The sequence below is a fragment of the Pristiophorus japonicus genome, chromosome X (genome assembly GCF_044704955.1).
Source record: "Pristiophorus japonicus isolate sPriJap1 chromosome X, sPriJap1.hap1, whole genome shotgun sequence".
Taxonomy (NCBI): domain Eukaryota; kingdom Metazoa; phylum Chordata; class Chondrichthyes; family Pristiophoridae; genus Pristiophorus; species Pristiophorus japonicus.
In genome coordinates this window covers 29,351,605-29,364,972 of record NC_092010.1, presented here as the reverse complement: position 1 = coordinate 29,364,972, position 13,368 = coordinate 29,351,605, and positions in this window count along the sequence as shown.

Below are 13,368 nucleotides of genomic sequence, written 5' to 3'. Positions count from 1 at the left end.
ACTGGTTATCACAGCGCACAAATTAAGTAACGCTGTGATCTATTGGTTATCACAGGGCACAAATTAAGTAACGCTGTCATCTATTGGTTATCACAGTGCAGAAATTAAGTGACGCTGTGATCTATTGGTTATCACAGCGCACAAATTAAGTAACGCTGTGATCTATTGGTTATCACAGTGCACATAATAAGTAACGCTGTGATCTATTGGTTATCACAGCGCACATAATAAGTAACGCTGTGATCTATTGGTTATTACAGGGCACAAATTAAGTAACGCTGTGATCTATTGGTTATCACAGCACACAAATTAAGTAACGCTGTGATCTATTGGTTATCACAGAGCACAAATTAAGTAACGCTGTGTTGTATTGGTTATCACAGCGCACAAATTAAGTAACGCTGTGATCTATTGGTTCTCACAGGGCACAAATTAAGTAACGCTGTCATCTATTGGTTATCACAGCGCAGAAATTAAGTAACGCTGTGATCTATTGGTTATTACAGGGCACAAATTAATTAACGCTGTGATCTATTGGTTATCACAGCACACAAATTAAGTAACGCTGTGATCTATTGGTTATCACAGAGCACAAATTAAGTAACGCTGTGATCTATAGCTTATCACAGCGCACAAATTAAGTAACGCTGTGATCTATTGGTTACCACAGGGCACAAATTAACTGACGCTGTGATGTATTAGTTATCACAGCGCACAAATTAAGTCACGCTGTGTTGTGTTGGTTATCACAGCGCACAAATTAAGTAACGCTGTGATCTATTGGTTCTCACAGCGCACAAATTAAGTAACGCTCTGATCTATTGGTTATCACAGCGCACAAATTAAGTAACGCTGTTATCTATTGGTTATCACAGAGCACAAATTAAGTAACGCTGTGATCTATAGCTTATTACAGCGCACAAATTAAGTAACGCTGTGATCTATTGGTTACCACAGGGCACAAATTAACTAACGCTGTGATGTATTAGTTATCACAGCGCACAAATTAAGTAACGCTGTGATCTATTGGTTATTACAGCGCACAAATTAAGTAACGCTGTGATCTATTGGTTATTACAGGGCACAAATTAAGAAACGCTGTGATCTATTGGTTGTCACAGCGCACAAATTAAGTAACGCTGTGTTGTATTGGTTATCACAGTGCACAAATTAAGTAACGCTGTGATCTATTGGTTATCACAGGGCACAAATTAAGTAACACTGTGATCTATTGGTTATCACAGGGCACAAATTAAGCAACGCTGTGATCTATTGGTTATCACAGCGCAGAAATTAAGCAACGCTGATGATCTATTGGTTATCACAGCGCACAAATTAAGTAACGCTGTGATGTATTGGTTATCACAGCGCACAAATTAAGTAACGCTGTGATCTACTGGTTATCACAGCGCACAAATTAAGTAACGCTGTGATCTATTGGTTATCACAGGGCACAAATTAAGTAACGCTGTGATCTGCTGGTTATCACAGCGCACAAACTAAGTAACGCTGTGATCTATTGGTTATCACAGGGCACAAATTAAGTAACGCTGTGTTGTATTGGTTATCACAGCGCACAAATTAATTAACGCTGTGGTCTACTGGTTATCACAGGGCACAAATTAAGTAGCGCTGTGATCTACTGGTTATCACAGCGCACAAATTAAGTAACGCTGTGATCTATTGGTTCTCACAGGGCACAAATTAAATAACGCTGTCATCTATTGGTTATCACAGTGCAGAAATTAAGTGACGCTGTGATCTATTGGTTATCACAGCGCACAAATTAAGTAACGCTGTGATCTATTGGTTATTACAGGGCACAAATTAAGTAACGCTGTGATCTATTGGTTATCACAGCACACAAATTAAGTAACGCTGTGATCTATTGGTTATCACAGAGCACAAATTAAGTAACGCTGTGTTGTATTGGTTATCACAGCGCACAAATTAAGTAACGCTGTGATCTATTGGTTATCACAGCGCACAAATTAAGTAACGCTGTGATCTATTGGTTATCACAGCACACAAATTAAGTAACGCTGTGATCTATTGGTTATCACAGAGCACAAACTAAGTAACGCTGTGTTGTATTGGTTATCACAGCGCACAAATTAATGAACGCTGTGATCTATTGGTTATCACAGCGCACAAATTAAGTAACGCTGTGATCTATTGGTTATCACAGCGCACAAATTAAGTAACGCTGTGATCTATTGGTTATCACAGGGTACAAATTAAGTAACGCTGTGATCTATTGGTTATCACAGCGCACAAATTAAGTAACGCTGTGATCTATTGGTTATCACAGCGCACAAATTAAGTAACGCTGTGATCTATTGGTTATCACAGCGCACAAATTAAGTAACACTGTGATCTATTGGTTATCACAGGGCACAAATTAAGTAACGCTGTGATCTATTGGTTATCACAGCACAGAAATTAAGTAACGCTGATGATCTATTGGTTATCACAGCGCACAAATTAAGTAACGCTGTGATGTATTGGTTATCACAGCGCACAAATTAAGTAACGCTGTGATCTACTGGTTATCACAGCGCACAAATTAAGTAACGCTGTGATCTATTGGTTATCACAGGGCACAAATTAAGTAACGCTGTGTTGTATTGGTTATCACAGCGCACAAATTAATTAACGCTGTGGTCTACTGGTTATCACAGGGCACAAATTAAGTAGCGCTGTGATCTACTGGTTATCACAGCGCACAAATTAAGTAACGCTGTGATCTATTGGTTATCACAGGGCACAAATTAAGTAACGCTGTCATCTATTGGTTATCACAGTGCAGAAATTAAGTGACGCTGTGATCTATTGGTTATCACAGCGCACAAATTAAGTAACGCTGTGATCTATTGGTTATCACAGTGCACATAATAAGTAACGCTGTGATCTATTGGTTATCACAGCGCACATAATAAGTAACGCTGTGATCTATTGGTTATTACAGGGCACAAATTAAGTAACGCTGTGATCTATTGGTTATCACAGCACACAAATTAAGTAACGCTGTGATCTATTGGTTATCACAGAGCACAAATTAAGTAACGCTGTGTTGTATTGGTTATCACAGCGCACAAATTAAGTAACGCTGTGATCTATTGGTTCTCACAGGGCACAAATTAAGTAACGCTGTCATCTATTGGTTATCACAGCGCAGAAATTAAGTAACGCTGTGATCTATTGGTTATTACAGGGCACAAATTAATTAACGCTGTGATCTATTGGTTATCACAGCACACAAATTAAGTAACGCTGTGATCTATTGGTTATCACAGAGCACAAATTAAGTAACGCTGTGATATATTGGTTATCACAGAGCACAAATTAAGAAATGCTGTGATCTATTGGTTATCACAGCGCACAAATTAAGTAACGCTGTGATCTATTGGTTATCACAGGGCGCAAATTAAGTAACGCTGTGATCTGTTGGTTATCACAGGGCACAAATTAAGTAACGCTGTGATCTATTGGTTATCACAGGGCACAAATTAAGTAACGCTGTGATCTATTGGTTATCACAGGGCACAAATTAAGTAACGCTGTGATCTATTGGTAGTTATCACAGGGCACAAATTAAGTAACGCTGTGATCTATTGGTTATCACAGGGCACAAATTAAGTAACGCTGTGATCTATTGGTTATCACAGCGCACAAATTAAGTCACGCTGTGATCTTTTGGTAGTCACAGCGCACAAATTAAGAAACGCTGTGATATATTGGTTATCACAGAGCACAAATTAAGAAATGCTGTGATCTATTGGTTATCACAGCGCACAAATTAAGTAACGCTGTGATCTATTGGTGGTTATCACAGCGCACAAATTAAGTAATGCTGTGATCTATTGGTTATCACAGGCCACAAATTAAGTAACGCTGTGATCTATTGGTTATCACAGGGCACAAATTAAGTAATGCTGTGATCTATTGGTTATCACAGGACACAAATTAAGTAACGCTGTGATCTATTGGTTATTACAGCGCACAAATTAAGTAACGCTGTGATCTATTGGTTATCACAGCGCACAAGTTAAGTAACGCTGTGATCTATTGGTTATCACAGGGCACAAATTAAGTAACGCTGTGATCTATTGGTTATCACAGGGCACAAATTAAGTAACGCTGTGATCTATTGGTTATCACAGGGCACAAATTAAGTAACGCTGTGATCTATTGGTTATTACAGGGCACAAATTAAGTAACGCTGTGATCCATTGGTTATCACAGCGCACAAATTAAGTAACGCTGTGATCTATTGGTTATCACAGGGCACAAATTATGTAATGCTGTGATCTATTGGTTATCACAGGGCACAAATTAAGTAACGCTGTGATCTATTGGATTTCACAGCGCACAAATTAAGTAACGCTGTGATCTATTGGTTATCACAGCGCACAAATTAAGTAACGCTGTGATCTATTGGTTATCACAGGGCACAAATTAAGTAACGCTGTGATCTATTGGTTATGACAGCGCACAAATTAAATAACGCTGTGATTTATTGGTTATCACAGAGCACAAATTAAGTAACGCTGTGATCTATTGGTTATGACAGCGCACAAATTAAATAACGCTGTGATTTATTGGTTATCACAGAGCACAAATTTAGTAACGCTGTGATCTATTGGTTGTCACAGCGCACAAATTAAGTAACGCTATGAACTATTGGTTATCACAGGGCACAAATTAAGTAACGCTTTCATCTATTGGTTGTAACAGCACACAAATTAAGTAACGCTGTGATCTTTTGGTTATCACAGCTCACAAATGAAGAAACGCTGTGATCTATTGGTTATCACAGCGCACAAATTAAATAACGCTGTGATTTATTGGTTATCACAGAGCACAAATTAAGTAACGCTGTGATCTATTGGTTATGACAGCGCACAAATTAAATAACGCTGTGATCTATTGGTTATCACAGTGCAGAAATTAAGTGACGCTGTGATCTATTGGTTATCACAGCGCACAAATTAAGTAACGCTGTGATCTATTGGTTATTACAGGGCACAAATTAAGTAACGCTGTGATCTATTGGTTATCACAGGGCACAAATTAAGAAACGCTGTCATCTATTGGTTATCACAGTGCAGAAATTAAGTGACGCTGTGATCTATTGGTTATCACAGCGCACAAATTAAGTAACGCTGTGATCTATTGGTTATCACAGTACACATAATAAGTAACGCCGTGATCTATTGGTTATCACAGCGCACAAATTAAGTAACGCTGTGTTGTATTGGTTATCACAGCGCACAAATTAAGTAACGCTGTGATCTATTGGTTCTCACAGGGCACAAATTAAGTAACGCTGTCATCTATTGGTTATCACAGCGCAGAAATTAAGTAACGCTGTGATCTATTGGTTATTACAGGGCACAAATTAAGTAACGCTGTGATCTATTGGTTATCACAGCACACAAATTAAGTAACGCTGTGATCTATTGGTTATCACAGAGCACAAATTAAGTAACGCTGTGATATATTGGTTATCACAGAGCACAAATTAAGAAATGCTGTGATCTATTGGTTATCACAGGGCACAAATTAAGTAACACTGTGATCTATTGGTTATCACAGGGCACAAATTAAGTAACGCTGTGATCTATTGGTTATCACAGCACACAAATTAAGTAACGCTGTGATCTATTGGTTATCACAGAGCACAAATTAAGTAACGCTGTGTTGTATTGGTTATCACAGGTCACAAATTAAGTAACGCTGTGATCTATTGGTTATCACAGCGCACAAATTAAGTCACGCTGTGATCTTTTGGTAGTCACAGCGCACAAATTAAGAAACGCTGTGATATATTGGTTATCACAGAGCACAAATTAAGAAATGCTGTGATCTATTGGTTATCACAGCGCACAAATTAAGTAACGCTGTGATCTATTGGTGGTTATCACAGCGCACAAATTAAGTAATGCTGTGATCTATTGGTTATCACAGGCCACAAATTAAGTAACGCTGTGATCTATTGGTTATCACAGGGCACAAATTAAGTAATGCTGTGATCTATTGGTTATCACAGGACACAAATTAAGTTACGCTGTGATCCATTGGTTATTACAGCGCACAAATTAAGTAACGCTGTGATCTATTGGTTATCACAGCGCACAAGTTAAGTAACGCTGTGATCTATTGGTTATCACAGGGCACAAATTAAGTAACGCTGTGATCTATTGGTTATCACAGGGCACAAATTATGTAACGCTGTGATCTATTGGTTATCACAGGGCACAAATTAAGTAACGCTGTGATCTATTGGATTTCACAGCGCACAAATTAAGTAACGCTGTGATCTATTGGTTATCACAGCGCACAAATTAAGTAACGCTGTGATCTATTGGTTATCACAGGGCACAAATTAAGTAACGCTGTGATCTATTGGTTATGACAGCGCACAAATTAAATAACGCTGTGATTTATTGGTTATCACAGAGCACAAATTAAGTAACGCTGTGATCTATTGGTTATGACAGCGCACAAATTAAATAACGCTGTGATTTATTGGTTATCACAGAGCACAAATTAAGTAACGCTGTGATCTATTGGTTTTCACAGCGCACAAATTAAGTAACGCTATGAACTATTGGTTATCACAGGGCACAAATTAAGTAACACTTTCATCTATTGGTTGTAACAGCACACAAATTAAGTAACGCTGTGATCTTTTGGTTATCACAGCTCACAAATGAAGAAACGCTGTGATCTATTGGTTATCATAGGGTACAAATTAAGTCACGCAGTGATCAATTGGTTATCACAGCACACAAATTAAGTAACGCTGTGATCTATTGGTTATCACAGAGCACAAATTAAGTAACGCTGTGATCGATTGGTTATTACAGCGCACAAATTAAGTAACGCTGTGATCTATTGGTTATCACAGGGCACAAATTAAGTAACGCTGTGATCTATTGGTTATCACAGCGAAGAAATTAAGTAACGCTGTGATCTATTGGTTATCACAGCGCACAAATTAAGTCACGCTGTGATCTTTTGGTAGTCACAGCGCACAAATTAAGAATCGCTGTGATCTATTGGTTATCACAGAGCACAAATTAAGAAATGTTGTGATCTATTGGTTATCACAGCGCACAAATTAAGTAACGCTGTGATCTATTGGTTATCACAGAGCACAAATTAAGTAACGCTGTGATGTATTGGTTATCACAGCGCACAAGTTAAGTAACGCTGTGATCTGTTGGTTATCACAGAGCACAAATTAAGTAACGCTGTGTTGTATTGGTTATTACAGGGTACAAATTAAGTAACGCTGTGATCTTTTGGTTATCACAGGGTGCAAATTAAGTAACGCTGTGATCTTTTGGTCATCACAGCGCACAAATTCAGAAACGCTGTGATTTTTGGTTATCACAGAGCACAAATTAAGTAATGCTGTGATCTATTGGTTATCACAGCGCACAAATTAAGTAACGCTGTGATCTATTGGTTATCACTGCACACATAATAAGGAACGCTGTGATCAATTGGTTATCACAGCGCGCAAATTAAGTAACGCTGTGATCTATTGGTTATCACAGGGCACAAATTAAATAGCGCTGTGATCTATTGGTTATCACAGGGCACAAATTAAGTAAATCTATGAACTATTGGTTATTACAGGGCACAAATTAAGTAACGCTGTGATCTATTGGTTATCACAGGGCACTAATTAAGTAACGCTGTGATCTATTGGTTATCACAGCGCAGAAATTAAGTAACGCTGTGATCTATTGGTTATCACAGCGCACAAATTAAGTAACGCTGTGATGTATTGGTTATCACAGCGCACAAATTAAGTAACGCTGTGATCTATTGGTTATCTCAGGGTACAAATTAAGTAACGCTGTGATCTATTGGTTATCACAGCGCACAAATTAAGTAACGCTGTGATTTATTGGTTATCACAGAGCACAAACTAAGTAACGCTGTGTTGTATTGGTTATCACAGCGCACAAATTAAGTAACGCTGTGATCTATTGGTTATCACAGCGCACAAATTAAGTAACGCTGTGATCTATTGGTTATCACAGCGCACAAATTAAGTAACGCTGTGATCTATTGGTTATCACAGGGTACAAATTAAGTAACGCTGTGATCTATTAGTTATCACAGCGCACAAATTAGGTAACGCTGTGTTGTATTGGTTATCACAGCGCGCAAATTAAGTAACGCTGTGATCTATTGGTTATCACAGCGCACAAATTAAGTAACGCTGTGATCTATTGGTTCTCACAGGGCACAAATTAAGTAACGCTGTCATCTATTGGTTATCACAGCGCAGAAATTAAGTAACGCTGTGATCTATTGGTTATCACACCGCACAAATTAAGTAACGCTGTGATCTTTTGGTTATCACAGCGCACAAATTAAGAAACGCTGTGATTTTTGGTTATCACAGAGCACAAATTAAGTAACATTGTGATCTATTGGTTATAACAGCGCACATAATAAGTAACGCTGTGATCTATTGGTTATTACAGCGCACAAATTAAGTAACGCTGTGATCTATTGGTTATTGCAGGGCACAAATTAAGAAACGCTGTGATCTATTGGTTATCACAGCACACAAATTAAGTAACGCTGTGAACTATTGGTTATCACAGCGCACAAATTAAGTAACGCTGTGATCTATTGGTTATCACAGCGCACAAATTAAGTAACGCAGTGATCTATTGGTTATCACACAGCACAAATCAAGTAACGCTGTGATCGATTGGTCATCACAGCGCACAAATTAGGTAACGCTGTGATCTATTGGTTATCACATGGCACAAATTAAGTAACGCTGTGATCTATTGGTTATCACACGGCACAAATTAAGTAACACTGTGATCTATTGGTTATCGCAGGGTACAAATTAAGTAACGCTGTGATCTATTGGTTATCACAGCGCACAAATTAAGTAACGCTGTGATCTATTGGTTATCACAGAGCACCAATTAAGTCACGCTGTGTTGTATTGGTTATCACAGCGCACAAATTAAGTAACGCTGTGATCTATTGGTTCTCACAGCGCACAAATTAAGTAACGCTCTGATCTATTGGTTCGCACAGCGCACAAATTAAGTAACGCTGTGATCTATTGGTTATCACAGAGCAGAAATTAAGTAACGCTGTGATCTATAGCTTATCACAGCGCACAAATTAAGTAACGCTGTGATCTATTGGTTACCACAGGGCACAAATTAACTAACGCTGTGATGTATTAGTTATCACAGCGCACAAATTAAGTAACGCTGTGATCTATTGGTTATTACAGCGCACAAATTAAGTAACGCTGTGATCTATTGGTTATTACAGGGCACAAATTAAGAAACGCTGTGATCTATTGGTTGTCACAGCGCACAAATTAAGTAACGCTGTGTTGTATTGGTTATCACAGCGCACAAATTAAGTAACGCTGTGATCTATTGGTTATCACAGGGCACAAATTAAGTAACACTGTGATTTATTGGTTATCACAGGGCACAAATTAAGTAACGCTGTGATCTATTGGTTATCACAGCGCAGAAATTAAGTAACGCTGATGATCTATTGGTTATCACAGCGCACAAATTAAGTAACGCTGTGATGTATTGGTTATCACAGCGCACAAATTAAGTAACGCTGTGATCTACTGGTTATCACAGGGCACAAATTAAGTAACACTGTGATCTATTGGTTATCACAGGGCACAAATTAAGTAACGCTGTGATCTATTGGTTATCACAGCGCAGAAATTAAGTAACGCTGATGATCTATTGGTTATCACAGCGCACAAATTAAGTAACGCTGTGATGTATTGGTTATCACAGCGCACAAATTAAGTAACGCTGTGATCTACTGGTTATCACAGCGCACAAATTAAGTAACGCTGTGATCTATTGGTTATCACAGGGCACAAATTAAGTAACGCTGTGATCTGCTGGTTATCACAGCGCACAAATTAAGTAACGCTGTGATCTGCTGGTTATCACAGGGTACAAATTAAGTAACGCCGTGATCTTTTGGTTATCACAGGGTGCAAATTAAGTAACGCTGTGATCTTTTGGTCATCCCAGCGCACAAATTCAGAAACGCTGTGATTTTTGGTTATCACAGAGCACAAATTAAGTAATGCTGTGATCTATTGGTTATCACAGCGCACAAATTAAGTAACGCTGTGATCTATTGGTTATCATTGCACACATAATAAGGAACGCTGTGATCAATTGGTTATCACAGCGCACAAATTAAGTAACGCTGTGATCTATTGGTTATCACAGGGCACAAATTAAATAACGCTGTGATCTATTGGTTATCACAGGGCACAAATTAAGTAAATCTATGAACTATTGGTTATTGCAGGGCACAAATTAAGTAACGCTTTGATCTATTGGTTATCACAGCACACAAATTAAGTAACGCTGTGATCTTTTGGTTATCACAGCGCACAAATTAAGAAACGCTGTGATCTATTGGTTATCACAGAGCACAAATTAAGTAACGCTGTGTTGTATGTGTGATCACAGGGTACAAATTAAGTAACGCCGTGATCTTTTGGTTATCACAGGGTGCAAATTAAGTAACGCTGTGATCTTTTGGTTATCACAGCGCACAAATTAAGAAACGCTGTGATTTGTGGTTATCACAGAGCACAAATTAAGTAATGCTGTGATCTATTGGTTATCACAGCGCACAAATTAAGTAAATCTATGAACTATTGGTTTTTACAGTGCACAAATTAAGTAACGTTTGATCTATTGGTTATCACAGCACACAAATTAAGTAACGCTGTGATCTTTTGGTTATCACAGCGCACAAATTAAGAAACGCTGTGATCTATTGGTTATCATAGGGTACAAATTAAGTAACGCTGTGATCAATTGGTTATCACAGCGCACAAATTAAGTAACGCTGTGATCTATTGGTTATCACAGGGCACTAATTAAGTAACGCTGTGATCTATTGGTTATCACAGCGCACAAATTAAGTAACGCTGTGATGTATTGGTTATCACAGCGCACAAACTAAGTAACGCTGTGATCTATTGGTTATCACAGCGCACAAATTAAGTAACGCTGTGATCTATTGGTTATCACAGCGCACAAATTAAGTAACGCTGTGATCTATTGGTTATCACAGGGTACAAATTAAGTAACGCTGTGATCTATTGGTTATCACAGCGCACAAATTAAGTAACGCTGTGTTGTATTGGTTATCACAGCGCGCAAATTAAGTAACGCTGTGATCTATTGGTAATCACAGCGCACAAATTAAGTAACGCTGTGATCTATTGGTTCTCACAGGGCACAAATTAAGTAACGCTGTCATCTATTGGTTATCACAGCGCAGAAATTAAGTAACGCTGTGATCTATTGGTTATCACACTGCACAAATTAAGTAACGCTGTGATCTTTTGGTTATCACAGCGCACAAATTAAGAAACGCTGTGACTTTTGGTTATCACAGAGCACAAATTAAGTAACATTGTGATCTGTTGGTTATCACAGCGCACATAATAAGTAACGCTGTGATCTATTGGTTATTACAGCGCACAAATTAAGTAACGCTGTGATCTATTGGTTATTGCAGGGCACAAATTAAGAAACGCTGTGATCTATTGGTTATCACAGCACACAAATTAAGTAACGCTGTGAACTATTGGTTATCACAGCGCACAAATTAAGTAACGCAGTGATCTATTGGTTATCACACAGCACAAATCAAGTAACGCTGTGATCGATTGGTCATCACAGCGCACAAATTAAGTAACGCTGTGATCTATTGGTTATCACATGGCACAAATTAAGTAACGCTGTGATCTATTGGTTATCACACGGCACAAAATAAGTAACGCTGTGATCTATTGGTTATCACAGGGTACAAATTAAGTAACGCTCTGATCTATTGGTTCGCACAGCGCACAAATTAAGTAACGCTGTGATCTATTGGTTATCACAGAGCACAAATTAAGTAACGCTGTGATCTATAGCTTATCACAGCGCACAAATTAAGTAACGCTGTGATCTATTGGTTACCACAGGGCACAAATTAACTAACGCTGTGATGTATTAGTTATCACAGCGCACAAATTAAGTAACGCTGTGATCTATTGGTTATTACAGCGCACAAATTAAGTAACGCTGTGATCTATTGGTTATTACAGGGCACAAATTAAGAAACGCTGTGATCTATTGGTTGTCACAGCGCACAAATTAAGTAACGCTGATGATCTATTGGTTATCACAGCGCACAAATTAAGTAACGCTGTGATCTATTGGTTATCACAGGGCACAAATTAAGTAACACTGTGATCTATTGGTTATCACAGGGCACAAATTAAGTAACGCTGTGATCTATTGGTTATCACAGCGCAGAAATTAAGTAACGCTGATGATCTATTGGTTATCACAGCGCACAAATTAAGTAACGCTGTGATGTATTGGTTATCACAGCGCACAAATTAAGTAACGCTGTGATCTACTGGTTATCACAGCGCACAAATTAAGTAACGCTGTGATCTATTGGTTATCACAGGGCACAAATTAAGTAACGCTGTGATCTGCTGGTTATCACAGCGCACAAATTAAGTAACGCTGTGATCTATTGGTTATCACAGGGCATAAATTAAGTAACGCTGTGTTGTATTGGTTATCACAGCGCACAAATTAAGTAACGCTGTGATCTATTGGTTATCACAGGGCACAAATTAAGTAACGCTGTCATCTATTGGTTATCACAGTGCAGAAATTAAGTGACGCTGTGATCTATTGGTTATCACAGCGCACAAATTAAGTAACGCTGTGATCTATTGGTTATCACAGTGCACATAATAAGTAACGCTGTGATCTATTGGTTATCACAGCGCACATAATAAGTAACGCTGTGATCTATTGGTTATTACAGGGCACAAATTAAGTAACGCTGTGATCTATTGGTTATCACAGCACACAAATTAAGTAACGCTGTGATCTATTGGTTATCACAGAGCACAAATTAAGTAACGCTGTGTTGTATTGGTTATCACAGCGCACAAATTAAGTAACGCTGTGATCTATTGGTTGGCACAGCGCACAAATTAATTAACGCTGTGGTCTACTGGTTATCACAGGGCACAAATTAAGTAGCGCTGTGATCTACTGGTTAACACACCGCACAAATTAAGTAACGCTGTGATCTTTTGGTTATCACAGCGCACAAATTGAGAAACGCTGTGATCTATTGGTTATCACAGCGCACAAATTAAGTAACGCTGTGATCTATTGGTTATCACAGGGCACAAATTAAGTAACACTGTGATCTATTGGTTATCACAGGGCACAAATTAAGTAACGCTGTGATCTATTGGTTATCACAGCGCAGAAATTAAGTAACGCT